Here is a 20,089-nt window from a genome sequence, read left to right as displayed (position 1 = left end):
CCTTTATGGAGGAGTAAGTCAAGTGGATATGGGAGTATGATGCTCTTATTTTCAAGAAAGATTCTACTATTGTAGAGAAAGACCATCTCTAAGTAGAGAGGGATGATGTCATAGCTAGGGAATAGCAAGATATTGATTCTTACCATAGATACTTTGTAAGGAGTACAAATTTTGGCACGAGGGTTATGGATAATATCCTGTATGAGTCAAGGATTGAGGTATGATATTGGCATAGGTTTTATGAGAGTGTGCTTCATGTAAAGAAAATGACAAAAAGTTATAGGGTTGTTCATTCATAGGTTCACTCATAAAGTTGAATGCATTCTAGAGCTACAATCAATAGTGGGGGTGTTATCAGACCACCACCTAGGCCACCACCACCTTTAGGGAGTTTATGGGTAGACACTTTGGCTAGGGGACAGGTTAGGGCTCTAGATGCTAAGGATAGAGGGAACACCTATTGATTCTCTTTTATGATAGACACTAGTATATTTTATATTGACCCTGTGACCCTTATTATTTCTCACTGACATGAAGACATTGTACTCTATCAACATTTTTAAGAGATATATATGATATGCAATTTTGGCAAAAATGTGATATAATATCCATGATGTTTCCTATATGCATGGGGGTTTCTTTTATGATATTTATTATGTAATGTATGACTTATGATACTAATGTGATGTTTTGTGTGTTTTATATTCTTTATGATGAATGTATTTATTCTTAAGATGTATATCCTTATGTCTTTATATGAAGTGAATTTTATATTCTAGATTTGTTGGATTTTATTATGGATTCAAACTATTATATGCATATATCTGATGAAAATGTGATGCATGGTGCATGCTAGCATGATTCTACATGTATGATGACATGCCCTTTTATTTCTTTTATTTCTATATGTGATGATGTGATGGGTTGTAATGCAGATGACATGATATGCTTATATTCTAACATGTGGATGGATGTAGGCTGGACTTATTTTTTCATGCCAAAGTACCATTCCAAAATGACCATGTACATAGATGGAAGAATATCTAGTAATAAGAATGAATTAGTAAGAAATGAGTAAAGATTAGGAAATATAATGGATTAACGAATAAGAATAGTTGATGTAAGGAAATGAAACTATCATGAATTCTTGTGCTTCTTAGGTAGTACAAAAACTTCATCATCGAGTCTTATTATATATCAATGGCAGTTAGTACACCAAGGTATGAGAGACTAAGGTGTAGATGCTTTCCCATTGCATTAACATGCATATATTAGAAAAGGAGTGTATCCATCCATTCTAGGATTGTTTTACTAAGGGTCGAGGCATGCATGAAAATCACAAGCATAGCTATCCTTGACTTTATTTTTGTATAGGATACTTGTAGAATGAACATGCCAACACAAACACCCAAAATACTTGTGTTGGTATTATGGATGTGTTGCATTAGTTTTGACATTGATGTCAACACTTATCCTTCTGGAGATCTACATTGTTGATTTGGCACTATGGTTATATTGGTTTACTATTGAACTGGCACATTGTGTTCACCGACAAGGTCAATGACTTTTGCACAGTCACCGGTATATGCTCACCGGTAGGTTATATGGTTCACTAGCATAGTTGATGACTTGTTATCATCTAGAGATCACTTGACTGTGTCAAAGACATGGTTTGGATACTTGGTTTTGGTGTTTTAGTTATTGGTCTAATCGGGTTGACATATTTGTTGTTACTGGTAGATTGGTCTAGGTTATGGACCAATATACGTTATCTATTCCAAATCAGCACGACACATTATGGAGATGATTTATTGATTGGATATTGTTGTAAATGTATTGAACCGACATGATACATCGCATCAAGACTTATTTGTAATTGATTTAATTGTAATATTCTTAGTAAGCCGACCTACACATTTGGTCTTAGGCTTGGTATATATGTAAGAACTCATTTGTGAGATGAAGAGAGGATATGGTTATGGTATGGTATTGTAACATGGTATGTGCAAATATTGAAGATGATATTAACAGACCATAGAGAAGGTTTAAGGAAGGTTTGAAGGTGTTTATCAGAACTTAACCGATACTGAATCTAGCATTGGAGATGCTATTTTGAGTAGTACATTATTCTAGGATTTAACCATCCTACTGTAGTCATTGTGACTTCCATTTGAGCAGTGTGCTCTAGGTAGTTGGATTCTGCATGTGCAAACCCCATTTGTATACACATACTATCTGCAGTAGTATCATCTGATTATGGGTAATGTTTCCCACCATGGTTTTTCCCCTTACAGGGTTTCCACTTAAAAATCTATGTGTTATGTGTTGTGGATGTTTTTTCTCTTTCTGTTTCATGCATTAAGCTTCACCGGTATTGATATCAACTGCTAATCTGTTAACTAGCAATAAGTTTGGTTCACTGGTATTAAGTATTAAGTTTGATTAAGTTATAATTGGGTTGAAATTCATTGACATCTAATTCAGCCCCCCCCCTCTTAGTTTCCCTTTCAGTTCCTAACAATTGGTATCAGAGATAAGTCCTCTTCTTGCAGAAGCCTAACTATTTGAGGAGATCCTATGGCAACTAACATTTTCAGGAAGGACAGTCCTAAACTTGATGGAACTAACTATAGTATATGGAAGATCAGAATGGAGACACATCTAAATTGCATTGGAAGAGACATATGGGAAGTTACAAAGAATGGCTATGTTGGTCCTACTCTGAATCAACCTAATCCACCAGCATTGGGTAAAGATCAAGAAAATGATTGCAGAGAAAGAGAAGCACTTCTGAGCGCATTATCAGATCAACAAATCATGGGATTATCAGACTGATCTATTGCTAAAGCTATTTGGGATAAATTGGAAACATTGAATGAAGGAGATACCACTGTCAAAATTGCAAAACTGGAATGTTACTGGGTCAGGTATGAAAATTTGAAAATGGAAGAAGATGAAAGAATTTATTCTTTTATGAAGAGTTAATGAATATTTCTTAGGAATAAAATGTTGTGGAGGATCCTTAAGTGAAGATGAAATTGTTTCTAAATTTTTAAGAGCTTTGCCACCGACATACAAAATGAAAGTAACTGCTATTAGAGAGTTGAGAATAATGCCTAATACATCAGTATCTAGAGATACCTTGGTTGGAAAAATTTTAGCATTTGAGCTTGAGGAATTTGGTCTTGTTGCTGCAATTAAGATAGATTTAGCCTTCAGAGCATCATCATCTGCAGCATCATCATCTGACAAATCTGATTGGAAAACACTTTATGCAAAAGAACTTAAAGATATCAGAAGGGAAAATGAAGAACTGGAAGAACTTGAAGCACTATTTACAAGGAAAATGCCTAAAGGTCCAATTGGAAGTAAGTATGAAGGTAAAGCACCATTTAAATGTTTTAATTGTAGTAAATTTGGTCATATAGCATCTAGATGTCCTGATAGACATGCATGATTGAGAGAGGAAGCTAAAAGAACATATAAGCCTAACCCTAAATATCAGAGATATAGATTTAAGAAGAACAAAGATAAATCATGTTACTATGTTGATGAAGGAGTTACAAATGATTCTGATGAAGAATCGACAGACAATGGATGGGCATTTGTTGCAATAAAAGAAGATCAATCAACAACTATTGTTCCACTAGTAGAGCAGGTCCTAGCAACTAAAATTGAAGAAAAAGGTGAATGGATCATTGATAGTGGATGTTCACATGATATGACTAGTGATAAAAGTAAATTCTTCTCTTTTCAGGAATATATTGGAGGTCTAGTAAGATTTGGCGATGATAAAGCTTGTTTAATCAAAGGAAAATGCACTATATATTTGGATGGTAAGCATAATACTGACAATGTTTATTATGTTGAAGGTTTGAAGCATAATCTTTTGAGTGTTGGTCAATTAGTTGAAAAGGGATTTCAATCACAATTCAAGAATGGTAAATGCAAAATCATGAACAAAACTGAATTGGAGATTGCAACCAGTAATCAGACTAAAGGTAATATCTTTCATTTAAATAACAGTGATAAGACATGCTTGATTGCACACATTGATGAAAGTTGGTTATGGCATAAGAGACTCTGTCATGTAAATTTTGATTGCATTGTAAAGATCAGTTCAACTAAGGCAGTAAGAGATTTACCTAAGATTGTGAAACCTCATAATTCAGTATGTAAGGAATGTCAAATGAGAAAGCAAGTTAGAACAAATTTCAAGAGTATTTATGAGAAATCCAATAATGTTCTTGATTTAATTCATACTGACTTGTGTGGTCCAGAAGGAACAAGAAGTCTACAAGGAGATAGATGTTTATGCTAATTATTGATGATTATTATAGAATGTTTTGGATTACTTTTCTCAGGGAGAAATCATAAGCTTTTGGAAAATTCAAGTTATACAAGGCAATGGTAGAGAATGAAATCGGTAAGAAAATCAAATGTTTGGGATTTGATCAAGGAGGAGAATTCACATCTAAGGAATTTAATACATTCTATGAAGTAAATAGAATCAAGAGACAACTATCAACACCTCGGACACCTCAACAGAATGGAATTGTGGAAAGGAAGAACATAACTATTCTAGAAGCAGCTAGAAGCATGATATTGGAAGCAAATCTACCTCATGTGTACTGGAGAGAAGCAGTGAATACAATGGTTTACAATTTCAACAGAGTTCACATCAAAGGTGAAACCAGTAGGACCCCTTATGAACTATAGTTTGGTAATACTCCTACTCTAAAATACTTCAAATATTTGGAAGCAAATGCTATATTAGGAGAGATGAGTATGTCGGTACGTTTGATCCTAGAAGTGATGAAGGAATATTTCTTGGTTATTCATCTAAGAGCAAGGCATATAGATGTTTTAATAAAAGATTGCAAAAGATCATTGAAAGTGCTAATGTGAAGATAGATGAACACTTTAGAGGAAATTCAAGGTCTGTAGATTCTAAACTGGCAGTTGAGATGATCATAAATGAGCCAATATAGAGTGCACTGGTACAGAATGTGGATCCAGTCACACCGGCATCATCAGAGAATTCCACAGTGACTGAAGAAAAACAACATGTGAATAAACCCAGGTATGTAAGACTTAATCACTCAGAAAATTAGATAATTGGGAATAAGTATCAAGGTGTTATGACAAGAGGAAGACTGGCAAATGAAGAGGTATGCTTAATTTCTCAAATTGAACCAGCATCTGTTATTGACGCATGTCAAGATGAACATTGGATAAAAGCAATGGAAGATGAATTAGAACAAATTGAAAAGAAAAATGCATGGACATTAGTTCCCCGACCTAAAGACAAATATGTAATTGGAACTAAATGGGTATTTAGAAATAAACTTAATGAAGATGGTAAGGAAATCAGGAACACAGCAAGATTAGTGTGTAAATGATATTCATAGAAGGAGAGAATTGATTATAATGAAACCTTTGCACTGGTAGCTAGAATTGAGGCAATTAGATTATTTCTTGCATTTGCCGCACATAAGAACTATAAAGTATATTAGATGGATGTAAAATGTGCATTTTTGAATGGTGATCTTGAAGAGGAAGTTTACTTGAACAACCTGATGGATTTTCATTGACAAATGTTAAAGATATGGTTTGCAGATTAAAGAAAGCTTTGTATGGATTGAAGCAAGCTCCTAGAGCTTGGTATTCTAGATTGGACAAATATCTTTTGAAGCTTGGTTACACTAAAGGTAATGTTGACAACAACTTATATTTCAAAGTGACTAATGATGACATCTTGGTTATTGAATTTTTTGTTGATGATATCATTTTTAGAGGAGAAGATGGATTGTGTAAGGACTTTGCTAACAAGATACAGGAAGAATTTGAAATGTCTATAATTGGGGAGGTAAAATTATTTTTAGGATTGCAGATTTCACAAATTGATAAAGGCATATTAATATGTCAAACAAAATACTTGAAGGAACTACTAAAGAAATTTGGTATGGAAAACTCTAAACCGGTAAGTACTCCTATGACTACAACTGATAAATTGACATTGAAGGATGATCTAGCTCTTGTTAATCCGACAAGATACAAATCTATTATTGGAGGTTTATTGTATTTAACACAAAAAAGACCTGATATAATGAATGTAGTATGTATTGTTTCAAGATTTCAGAGTAATCCTAAAGAAAATCATGAATTAACAGTAAAATGGATTTTCCGGTATCTACAAGGCACAAAAAATCTTGGTTTATGGTATCCTAAAGATGAAAATTTTGATTTATGTGCATACATTGATGCGAATTGGGCAGGAGATGTAGATGAAAAGAAGAGTACCACTGGTGGAGCATTCTTTCTTGGTAGCAGATTGATTTCATGGATAAGCAAGAATAAGAGTTGTACATCAGTTTCAACAATAGAATCATAATATGTTGCACCAACAACTAATTGTACTCAGGCATTATGAATTAAGAAAATGTTGAAGGACATAAAAGTAAAATGAAAAGAACCTATAATCATCTATTGTGATAATTCAGCAGCAATTGATATATCAAAGAATCCGGTATTTCACTCTAAGACTAAGCATGTTTCTATCAAATATAATTTTGTGAAAGAGAATGTTGAATGAAAACAAGTAAGATTGGTTTATGTGAATACTAAAGAGAAGACTGTAGAGATCTTTACAAAGCCTTTGCCTAAGGAAACCTTTGAATATCTCAGACAGTAGCTTGGGGTAATATCCTCATCGATAGAGACTTAGAAAATTGAATATTGGCATCAAACCAATGGAAATTAACAAAGAAATCTTTTTATGGCTTTGATGGAGGAGAGCTACTTCTCAGGGGGTGTAGTTGGATGTATGTTCTCGTATTTTTTAACTGCTTTGGCATTTGATGTCAAAGGGGGAGAGAGATCTATGGAAAAACATTATTGGGAGAGAGATCTATGTAAAAACATTATTCTTTTGGAGACATTATACATTGGAGGAGAGATATATACTCTTTGTATTTTGATTTTGATTTTTGGTATTGATCTATTTTGGAGATTGTTGGTTTTTTGGTTTTTGGCATTCTGTTTTGGCACTTAGACGTTTTTCTATCTAGAGTTGCCATCAATGCCAAAGGGGGAGATTGTTGGTATTATCGATGTGTTGCATTAATTTTGTCATTGATGTCAACACTTATCCTTCTGGAGATCTACATTGTTGATTTGGCACTATGGTTATATTGGTTTACTGTTGAACCGACACATTGTGTTCACCGACAAGGTTAGTGACTTATGTACACTCACTGGTATATGCTCACCGACAGGTTATATGGTTTACCAGCATAGTTGATGACTTGTTATCATCTGGAGATCACTTGATTATGTCGAAGACATGGTTTAGATACTTGGTTTTGGTGTTTTAGTTATTGGTCTAATCGGGTTGACATATTTTCCGTTATCGACAAATTGGTCTAGGTTATGGACCAGTATACATTATCTATTCTAGATCACCATTACACATTATGGAGATGATTTATTGATTGGATATTATTGTAAATGTATTGAGACGACATGATACATCACATCGAGACTTATTTGTAATTGGTTTAATTGTAATATTCTTAGTAAGCCGACCTACACATTTGGTCTTATGTTTTGTATATATGTAAGATCTCATTTGTGAGATGAAGAGAGGATATGGTTAAAGTATGGTATTGTAACATGGTATGTGAAAATATTGAAGATCATATGAGTAGACCATAGAGAAGGTTCAAGGAAGGTTTGAAAGTGTTTATCAGAGCTTAACCAGTACTGAATCCAGCATTGGAGATGCTATTTTGAGCAGTACATTATTCTAGGATTTAACCATCCTACTGTAGTCATTGCGACTCCCATTTGAGCAGTGTTCTCTAGGTGGTTGGTCTTTTTGCATGTGCAGACTCCATTTGTATACACATACTATCTGTAGTAGTATCATTTGATTGTGGGTAAGGTTTCCCACCATGGTTTTTCCCCTTATAGGGTTTCCATGTCAAAATCTTTGTGTTATGTGTTGTGGATGTTGTTTCTCTTTCTGTTTCATGCATTAAGCTTCACCGATATTGATATCAACTGCTAATCTGTTAACCGACAATAAGTTTGGTTCACTGGTATTAAGTATTAAGTTTGATTAAGCTATAATTGGGTTGAAATTTATTGACAACTAATTCAACCCCCCCCTCTCAGTTTCCCTTCTGGTTCCTACCAACTTGTGCCCCAAAACTTCATGAAAACACACTAAAAATAGCAAACAATTGATCATGAACCATCCCAACTCCTCTAGTTACTTGTGGACATTCTTGAGTAGTAGAGGAACATGACCTAATATAAATCAATAAATGATAAGACTAACTTGACCAATGAGTCAATAGCCATATTGATCTTTGTCAATATTGATTGCTTGTGTGATCATGATAATTATAATATCTAGTTTCCAAGATGCAATACCTCATATAAGACCAATCTGTCTATTTTTGAGTCTACCCTTCCTTGTATAAGATAAGTTGATGAATGATAGATAAGGATTGATTAATTGATTGATAAGACATATGATTGATTTGTTTGCAAAATTGATTTATTGTTCATTTGTTGTTGTTTGATTTGATTAGTATTCTTGAATTTGTTGTATACCTACTTATACATTTTTTGTTCGAAGGGATAGTTTATTGCTTTGGATTTTCTTGATTATTTGATTTTTTGTCTTTTTTCAGGATATTTTTTTCTTTTTAGGAGTTTTGCAACACTTTATTTAATTTTAAAGATTTTTATAGGACTTTATTTGATTTTTAGGATTTTTTCAAGACTTTATATTAGGATGTTGCCCCTAGTCATCACTAGGACCATGTATGGTGGAAATGGGGAGTGGAACTAACTCAGTTGTGAAAAGTGGACTTCGACATTAATGACCAATGAACTTCAAGCCATGAGAGGTTTTTTGTTAGCTTTTATTATGGACAATGACATAAAAATGGAGGATGGAGTGATAGTTGATTAGATAGGATACTAGTAGATAGTAGAGTTGCAACCTCCTACACATGGCACCTATTTGCTATGTTTTCACTATAGGATGATTTATTTCTCTTTACTTTTGCCATTTTTTTAATAAAAAAATTGTGGTCGCACAAGACCACTGTTTATCAAGTTTTCATCAAGGTGACTATTTTTTATTTTTTTATGTTCTTTTATTCTCTTGATGTTTTTCACTTTTTTTTTCACTTTTATCTCTAGGATTCTCTCATACTCAAGTGTAGTACTTCTTTAGGTGGTCCCAACTAGTTTGGTTCAATTTTTCATGGCCTTTCTCTCTCTACTAAGTTCTTTTGATTCTATTTCAAGACCAAGTCTCCTATCTCAAAGAAGCGTACTCTCTAATGGTATGATGAAAGAATAAGTATCTGGTAGATTACCTGAGAGGTGGGGGGTGAATCGGTAACTAGAAAAACTGATACAAACTCTCCAAACTCAAACTCAAACATGCAAAGTAATCTTATCAATGAAATACCACTGTCAAGATCAATACTCATAAGAATACTGGTTGACTGTTACAACAACTTAATAGTAAACAACATTTAACTTGTAAACATCCAAATGCTTTATCACTTTCGCTCATACAAAAATAATTCATTGTGATGTCAATATATAGACATTTTATATTTAATGTTGGCCTCTAGAAATCACAACACAATTACCTAGGTGTATTGTATCTGATTATGTGATCATAACTCATCACAAAAATACCACCAAATCTTGTTGATGAGGATAACTCATCACGACTTGTGATAACTCATCACATAATCAATGAATACCGGTTGGAACAATCAATACCAGTTGGAGTTAAATATATAAACTGTTATCCTTGATGCTCCTGCGATAATCTTCATTGGATCTCCATGTTGTTGCCGAGTTATGTTGATCCACTGGTTGTCTCCTATGCATATACCAGTTGTCACCAAGTACTGGTTAGAAATAAACCTCTTATATAATGGTTGTAGTATAAACAACTTTGAAGTTACACCGGTAGACAATATAAATATATGTGTGTGTGTATGTGTTTCATCAATGACAACATATGATGAATTCATTATAATCATCATCAAGCCAACACGCTCACCCTTCTATTATAGATCATCTTGAGACAATTATGATATGCCTGAAGATGATTGAGGGTATTCTGGCATTCCTCATCAAGCAATTCTAGCTCACGCAACTTTGCAACCCTATACTCTTCATCTAAGATGAGATTTTGTAATGAAACTCTGAGTAAAGGTAACTCAACCTCAATGAGGAGTATGGCTTTAGAATCATATACAAGATAAAATGGTGTGGCACATATGGGAGTGTGGACACAATTTCTAGTTGGCCCAAAGGGCAGGATTGAGTTGAAGGTGCAAGTCATGACTAGGGTCATTGAAAACTTTCTTGAGGATTTTGAGGATAGTTTTGTTAGTCACCTCACTTGAACATTACTTTGTAGGTAATATGGTGTGGCAACACAATGTTGAATATGAAATTGCTCATAGATCTCATAGACATCTTGGTTTTTGAAAGGACATATGTCATCTATGATGATGGATTGGGGTACCCTATACCAACATATGATGTAGTTAAGTAATAAATTTGATATTTTTTTATCGATTATGTAAGTGGAATTGCTTCCATCCACTTGGTGAAGTATTTGGTGGTGATAAGTATGAACTTGTGCTCATTTGAGGAGGTTGAGTTAGTCTCCCCCACTAGATCCAGTCCCCACTAGGAAAAGGGTCATGGATATTTCATTGCTTGTAGATCCTATGTTGGTGCATGTATAAGGTCTTTTTGCATCTGACATTATCAGCACCTCTGAACAAACTTGAAAGAATCCTTTTTCATAGCCAGCCAATATTACCTATTACGCATGAGATTTTTAACCAAATCAAGACTACTAGAGTGAGCCTCATGGATACCTTATTGTACCTCTCGTAAATCAATTTGTGCTTTTGTTGAATTGAGACATTGGAGGAGAGTTCATTCAAGACTTTTTTGCTTTGGTTGCAGGACAAATTAGGTTAGATGTATTGGTCATAGAGATATAAATATACATCTTTATACCAAGGTGAATCGGGACCAACAATTTTGTACATACATTTGGATTGTGGAATATCAAAATCATGGACCATAAGTTATTCTACCAGGAACTCAAACTGTGTCACATTATTTGGAATATCAAGTAAAGATCCCACTATAGCCATTTTATCATCTATTTTATTTAGAATTTGAGGGATATGCTGAAAGACAATATGGTCAAAGTGCTACTTGAAATCATCTACCATGCATTTTTAAGGTATAATATTATCATCCTTAGTGAGATAATTGTCATTGACCTATCTCGCTATCAATTGAGAATCACCATAAACATGATGATCTTTTATTTGACATTGTACTATTGTGCGAAGTCCAGTGATGAGAGCTTCATATTCTACAATGTTATTTGTGTAATGGAAATTTATTCTAAGGACTTTTGAATGGTTTCTGCTTAAGGTGTTATTAATAAGATGCCCGCCTCTGCTCCATGATTGGTGTATTATCCATCAAAGTACAATTTCCATTGTGTGGAGGCATACATTGTGAATATTTAATCATCTGAAAAGTCTACTAGTATTGGGTGATCTTCTATAAGTGAAGCCTCTGCTAGTTGTTCTGCAATAATATGCCCTTTGATAGTCATTTTGTCTACATACTCAATGTCAAAATCTCTTAGGATCATAACCCACTTAGGAAATCTCCCTATGAAAGATGCTTTATTCAAAAGGTACTTGAGCTCATCAATTTTTGCAATGAGATTTGTCTTATGACTTAGAATGTAATGTCAAAGCTTTTGAGATACAAAGATAACTACAATACATGCACACTCTATGGGAGTGTATTTTATCTCATAACCAACCAGTGTCCCATTGATATAATAAATCTCTCTCTCTTCCCTAGTCATCATGTGCCAAGAGAAATCATAAAGATGAATTGGTAGCTGAAATGTATAGCAATAATGGTTTCCCTAGAGTAGGTGGTACCAACACTAGTGGTGAAAGTAGATAATACTTAAGTGCATAAAAAAGCTTCTTGACATTGGTCTATCCACTCAAATGAAACTCCTTTTCATAGTAAATCTTGAAATGGTTAACATTTTTCTACTAGTTAGGCTATAAATCTCTTGATTGATTGTACATTTCCTTGTAAGACTCTTAATTGCTTGACATTTGATGGTGGTGGTATTTCAAGAATAGCTTCAACTTTTGTCAAGTCTACTTCAATTCCTTTGTTGTATCACTAGTACAAAAATATCAATATATGACTAAAAAACCTACCAGAAATTGCATATAAATGACTAAATTTGATCACATGACCATTAGTATTTTATTGCTAGTCATTAATCAGGTGACCAAATTTATGAATAAACTATTTTAGTCATTTATTGGTTGTTTTGATTGATCAATTTGGTCATCAATTTGGTCATCGATTTGGTCATTGATTTAGTCATTGATTTAGTCACTAATCTAGTCATTAATTTAGTCATTGATTGTTGTTATCTCGTCATTTATTTAGTCATATTAGTGATTTATTTAATCATATATTTAGTTATTAATTTAGTCATATATTGAGTCATTAATTTAATTTTTTTTTCGATAAAAATGACAAAGCCATTAAAATTTTATTAATATTAAGTTATTTACAACCGGATTCAAAAGGGCATACTGACAAGAAAGAATCTGAAAGAAAACCTCTAGTTGTAGCCCATAAAAAGAAAAGCCTAATGCTACCCAAAATTCCAAAAAACCCATTACATATTAGAGGGCCCACCAGTCAAGATACAAAAATTCTCGCAATACATATGGAAGTCGAATACATGAAGATCATTACCAACCCCGATACAAGTAACAGTTGAGAAAAAAAATCACCAACCATGTAGATGGAACCCAAAATAGAGACCCAATCAACCCAACAGTCAAGAAGCCAAAAGTGAGAAACTCGAGCTCATAAGAGGAGGATCCCCAATATCCATAGAGAGGGAGATAATCTGCAATAGGATAGAAAATTGAGGAGCATCCAACTGAGCAACCCGTAGAACCAAAAGAGAATGAATACCCACAAAAGCATCCAGAGCAGGGTTCAAGAGAGACTGTGGAACTAAATCAATGAGCCTCTCAAATCATAGTAGAGTGTCATCAAACTCATCACAAATAAGGCCACACTTGGAATGGAGGGTTTGGAATCCTAATGTCATACTCTAAATACTCATGCAAAGTCCATATGTGAAGAAACTACCAAACATTCAAGACATCAAAGTAAACATCAGAATAGTAAACATTGAAAACAACACTAATTAAGGAGGAACCACAAAATCTACTAATACAAAAGTTATTCTCAATAAAAGGAGCACTAATGTTTACAAGTTAAAAAAGGACCTGTGTTTGTATAAAAGGGTATCTTCAATCTCAATCTAATATCAAAGAGTTTGACTAACCTAATAGGGCTTTTTAGGAATAATATTTTGTTCACCGCCCTTCTTATCAAAGTCCCCATGTTTTATTTTTGGCTTACCTTCACATGCAGCTGCAAAGTGTCCCATCTGACCACATACAAAGCATTAGTAGTCATGCCCGGGCATAAACACAACCTAAGCTTCTAGGGAGAGAAAAAGGAAGCATATCATAATCATAAAAAATAAAACTGTCACTTGATGTCATTTGCAACATTCATTTTAGGATAATTGTCATTGCAATATGGAAGCATTTTTTCTATAAAGATTGTAGATGAGGAGATAAACACCCCTCTTAGGTAGCACAAGAATGAAAGATAACAACAAACAAAAGACCAAATAGGCATAATCACTTGAATTAAACTTACTAATCATATTATCAAATATTGTTGGGATCCAAGAACATTGAGAGGGGGGGTGAATCAATGTTCTACCAGAATGATTATTTTAACCTTATTAACACAACAACTCAATAACCGATAAACATAAAAGCATATTAAAATAAGAAATAATGCAACCACAAAGATGAACACCATAACACCAAATATTTATACATGGAAAACCTCAATGAGGAAAAACCATGGTGGGATTAGAGACCCGCAATTGTTGGCATATGATGAAGCAGTGATAATGTATGTTGTCATTGATGTCAATAAGTGCTCAAGCAGGTGAACCGGTATGAACTAGTATGAAGATCAGAAGTGCTTATGGTCAACTAGGATGGAGTGGACCGGTGTCGGGGTTCACTAAGTGTGACTACCAGTTGGTAGTCTCAGTTCAGCTCTAGGGTTACCAGTTTGGCTTGTGCAGTGCAACCGATGATGTTTTGGAACTAGTTAGTTAAGGAATAAGGATAAGGATCAAGATTCCATGTCAGTTGTGTGCACATGAAGGATTTATTTGTGGTTCTTGCATATGAAGATTGAATGCATTGAATTCCTACCTCGAGAATGAGCACTTTTCTTGGTGGTGTGTGATGAGCGCGTGATGGGTTATTGATTTCCAGATGTTGTGAAGATCAAATGATGAAGAATGTCTTGAGATCTATTTTAGATCATTTCATTCTATGTAATGTGTTTGGACGGTCAGGATTGGACCGCTTGTAAGTGTAAACTTGAAATATTTAAGGTTTAGGATTTATGCTACCGACCTAGTTGTTGTCTATAAGGTCGATGTTTTTTGTTATATTGGTGGTTGGAAAAATTTGTATTTATGTCTGCGTGTTTGAGATTTCATACTTGCCGAACCAAAGTGAGGAATCTGTAGAGTATGATTGCAGAAGAGAGGAACTGAAAAGGATCTGCCTTAGCAAGAAGTGTTGTTATTAGATCAGTGTTTTACCTATTATCTTCTAACCATTTCAACAGAAGGGTATATAGCCATCCCTTAACCGGGTGATCCCTAACAGGGTCAGTTCCTAACAAGACCTTTATTGTAAAGTCTTTAACTAGACTAGGATCCTAATACAGTGGACTTAAAAAGAGTTCACAAACATCTTGTGGGTATTCATTCCCATTGTGGTTTTTCCCATTTTGGTTTCCACATGAAAAATCTGTGTGTTATGGGTTGTGAGATTTTCATGTGATGATTGTGTGGTTTTGATTAAGTTAGATATGCATGCATTGTTAAATGGTTGTGGTATTATTGGTATAACTCATACATGATTATATCATTGAAGTAGTTATCTAGATTTGAGATCTATTGAATGTGTCTGAAGTATTTTTGTTTAACCGGTATAGCTATGGTTAAGTTTAGTGGTGAAGACAATCGATCAGTTGTGTTTTCATATGACAAATTGTTGAAGCAATTTTCCTTGTGTGTAATGATTCACCCCCCCCCTCTTAGTACCGGTTAGGACCTTAGTAGTTCATCATTATTCATCAATTGGTATCAGAGCACATCCAGGTCCTTGGTGATATAATCTTAACAGCTTGAGGCAAAGATCCTGTTTCAATGATGAAGAGGGAAGGTCCTAAGTTCAACAGGGATAACTTTAAAATATGGAAGGATAGGATGAAGATATATATCAAGAGTTTGGTTGCACAACACTGGAACTATGTTGAGAATGCCTATGTAATCCCCTCTGGCACTCTAACCAATGATCAAAAAAGAGAGATACAAGAAAATGGGCAAGTCATGGAAGCCCTTATTAGCAGCTTGTCCGATATAGAGTTCATTGATGTACAAGATAAGGACAATCCAAAAGAAGTATGGGATAAACTGGAATCCATTTATGGTGATGATGAACATGTCAAGAAGACTAAGGAAGAAAGCCTTCGAGGAACGTTTGAAGATATGAGGATGGTTGAAGGAGAGACCATTCAGCATTATGGCATAAGAATCAAGATAGTGGTTGGAGAGAGCAAGAGCACTAGTGGAATAATTGATGATGCCTCTATTGTCAGTAAATTTTTGAGATCACTTTTACCAGTCTATGCAATCACGGTTGGTGCTATTCAGGAGCTAAGGTATATCAACAAAGCCAAGGTATCTTTAGACTCTATTATTGCAAAGTTGACTGCATATGAAATGAATGGCTATGAGGGTAGTGTTCAGAAGATCAAGTCAGCCTTTAGAGCGTCTACTTCCTCCGCACTGACCAGGAAACGAAAAGAGGTCAGTACCAGTTAAGAATCTAGGCAAAGCAAAGATATGGATGATGAGAAGATTTTGATGGAGTTTGAAGCTCTTCTTGCCAAGAGACTTCCAAAAGGCACGGGAAAATATAGAGGTAAGCTTCCTCTGGAGTGTTTTTCTTGCAATAAGATAGGACATATAACTATTAACTATCCTAAAAATGACAATGAAGATAAACTAGAGAGGTTTAGGAAGTATAAAGGAGTAGGTAGGAGAAATTGTCTTGTTGCAGTGGATGGAGGTGTTACTGATGAGGAATCTGAGGATGAAGAGAATGAGGACATAGTGTTTGTGGCTGTCAAGGAAGAGCTGTCTAATCAGAAAGCCCTTGTCTCACATATTGACAACTCTAACAAGTGGATCATTGATAGTGGGTGTTCTCACCACATGATCGGTGACCGGAGAAAGTTTTTGTCTCTTGAAGAATATAATGGTGGTGTTGTCCAGTTTGGCAATGATGCACCTTGCATGGTGAAAGGAAAAGGATCTATCTCACTAAATGGAAAGAGCAGTGGGGATGATGTCTACTGGGTGGAAGTCCTTAAGAATAATCTTTTGAGTGTTTCTCAACTGAATGACAAAGGACTCATACTGGAATTCAAAGGTGGAGTCTGTAGAATAATTGGAAAGAGTGGTGAACTTATTGCCACTGGTAAGCAAACCAGAGGAAACCTGTTTCAGCTGAATGCCAAGATTAGTCAGTGCCTGTTGGCAAAATTTGATGACAGTTGGATATGGCATAGGAGACTTTGTCATATAAATTTTAAAAATATTGTAAAGGCTAGTAAGATCAAGGCAGTAAGAGGACTGCCTTTGCTGAACAAATCGGAGAATGTCTTGTGCAGAGAATGGCAACTTGGGAAGATGTCTTCCTCAAAATTCAAAGGTAAGTCTTTTTCTGTGGATAACTTACTTGATCTAGTGCACACTAATCTGTGTGGTCTGATGAAAACTAGAAGCATTTAGGGAGATCGGTACTTTATGATTCTTACCGATGATTGCTCAAGAATGATGTGGGTCACATTCTTGAAAGACAAATCTAAGGCATTTGGAAAGTTCAAAGCCTTTAGGGAATTGGTGGAGAAGGAGAGTGGTAGAAGGATAAAATGCCTAAGGATTGATTAGGGAGGTGAATTCAATAAGTATTGCAAGGAGAATGGGATTAAGAGGCAATTGTCTACCCTAAGGAAACCATAGCAGAACAGTATAGCAGATAGAAACAACAGGACCATGGTTGAAGCATCTAGAACTATGTTGATCCATGGAAATGTTGCTCACACATTTTGGAGAGAAGTAGTGAGCACTGTAGTCTATTCCATGAACTGGGTACTCATTAAGAAAGTTAAAGACAAAACCCCCTATGATTACTGGAACAGGAGAACTCCCAATGTGAATTACTTCAAAGTGTTTGGGAGTAAATGCTATATCAGGAGAGGTGAGCAACTGAGTAAGTTTGATGCTAAGTGTGATGAAGGAATATTTCTAAGATATTCCACTAAAAAGGAAAGCTCTCAAATGCTACAACAATAGGACTCAGAAGATTGTTGAGAGTATCAATGCCAAGGTTGATGAATCCCCTGAGAAGCCTGAGGAAACTGACAGTGAGAAAACAGAAGATGAACTAGGTTTAGCCTTCTAGAAATTGGTTAAGAAAGAAACAAGTGACAAACACTGCAAAGACCTTGGTGTTTCTCTACCAGTAGAAGCTTCAGTGGGTGAAGAAGAAGATGAAGTGGAAAAAGAAGAGGAAAAGCAAGAGGAACCTACTACGATCATTCCTAGGTATTTAAGACTGCATCATGATCCAAAGTAGATCATAGGACACAAAGATGTAGGAATACTTTCAAGGAGAAATGTGAAAGAAAATTCTTGCATGATTTCAGAATTTGAGCCTAAGACCGCTAGAGAGGCACTTACCAATGAAGACTAGATAAATGCAATGGAAGAGGAGTTGGACCAAATAGAGAAGAATGCAACATGGTCCTTGGTACCCAGACTGAAACAAAAGAATGTCATAGGTACCAAATGGTGCTTCAGGAATAAACTGAATGAAGAAGGCATAGTGGTAAGGAACAAGGCAAGACTTGTATGCAAGGGATATGCTCAGGAAGTAGAAGACTATGGAGAAATGTTTGCCCTAGTGGCTAGACTAGAAGGTGTTTGAATGCTACTTGCATTTGTAGCATTCAAGGGATTTAAGGTATACCAGATGGATGTGAAGTCTGCCTTCTTAAATGGAATTCTGGAGGAAGAAGTGTATATTGAGCAACCAGATGGGTTTGCTTTGTCAGAAGATAGTGACATGGTGTGCAGATTACACAAGGACCTGTATGGATTGAAAAAGGCACCAAGGGCATGGTACGAATGGTTACACTCTCATATTGTGAAGATAGGATTTCAGAGAACAAGTGAGGACAACAACATCTACCTGAAATCTGAAGGTGGTCAGATTATGATATGTGAAGTATTTGTAGATGATATAATATTTGGTGGAGATGATGATATGAGTCATGCATTTACAGATGAGATGAAAAAGGAGTTTGAGATGTCTTTGATTGGAGAGATAAATTTTTTCATTGGTCTATAGATTTAGTAGGTGAAAGAGGGTATCTTCATTACCCAGTCCAACTATATCAAAGAGGTATTGAAGAACTTTGGCATGGAGGAGAGCAAACCAGTTGGAACACCGATGGTGACTTGCTGCAAACTAACAAAGGAGGATGATACAACATTGGTGGATGAGAAGGAGTACTAGTCAATGATTGGTAAGCTGCACTATGTGGTTTACATCATACTGGATATTGCTCATGTAGTGTGCATAGTGGCCCATTTTCAGAAGAGTCCAAGAGAATCCCACTTCGTAGCGGTAAAGAGAATTATTAGATACCTGAAAGGGATAGTTGATTATGGATTGTGGTATCCATACAATGGCGAATTTGATCTCAAAGTGTTTACCGATGTAGATTGTGCAGGTAATGTGGATGACTAGAAGAGCACAACCGGTGGAGTGTTCTTCCTTGGTGGAAGACTAGTCTCATGGATGAGCAAGGAGCATAGTTGTATTTCCCAATCTACAACTGAAGCGGAGTATGTGGAAACATTTATGAACTGCACTCAGGCAATCTGGATGAAGCATGTACTGAATGGCTTCAAAGTGATTATATCTGAACTAGTGAGTATATTTTGTGATAATACCAGTGTAATAAATATTTCCAAAAATTTGGTATTGCATGCTAGGACCAACCATATTGAGCTTAAGTATCATTTCTTGAGAGAAAAGGTTCAGAATAAAGAGGTTGTGTTAGAACATGTTTCCAGTAAGGAGCAGCTAGCAGACATATTCACTAAGCCCTTACCGAAGACTACATTTATCTATTTGAGAGGTGCATTAGGGGTTCTACCCCTTCATGAAGTAAATTAAAGATGTGTGCTCCACATCAGTCAGGTACTACCGTGTCAAATCCTACAAGATTGATGTGTTGAAGGATGCTACTCCATAGGGGGAGCAGCATGGTGGAGCCCGGAAGCTTGTGCCTCTACTTTGGCATTGTTGTCAAAGGGGGAGAAGACATATGTTTGAAGGTCAATATGCAAAGGGGAGATGAAATAAGTGGTGTGAGAAGTGATTGAGCAAAGTGCACACTGACTAGTCTAGGTGGTGGTGGTGACCTTTTAAGTTGAACTAGTATAAGTTATTGATAATGGTGCTGATACTGAGCAATGATACATTGAGTATTGCCATCAATGCCAAAGGGGGAGATTGTTGGCATATGATGGAGTAGTGATAATGTATGTTGTCATTGATGTCAATAAGTGCTCAAGCAGGTGAACTGGTATGAAGATCAAAAGTGGTTATGGTCAACCAGGATGGAGAGGACCGGTGTCGGGTTCACTAAGTGTGACTATTGGTTAGTAGTCTCATTTCACCTCTAGGGTTATCGATTTGGCTTG

Source organism: Cryptomeria japonica, chromosome 3 (assembly GCF_030272615.1).
Source record: "Cryptomeria japonica chromosome 3, Sugi_1.0, whole genome shotgun sequence".
Taxonomy (NCBI): Eukaryota; Viridiplantae; Streptophyta; class Pinopsida; order Cupressales; family Cupressaceae; genus Cryptomeria; species Cryptomeria japonica.
The sequence above is the reverse complement of the archived record's forward strand: the minus strand, read 5'-3'. Positions refer to the sequence as shown.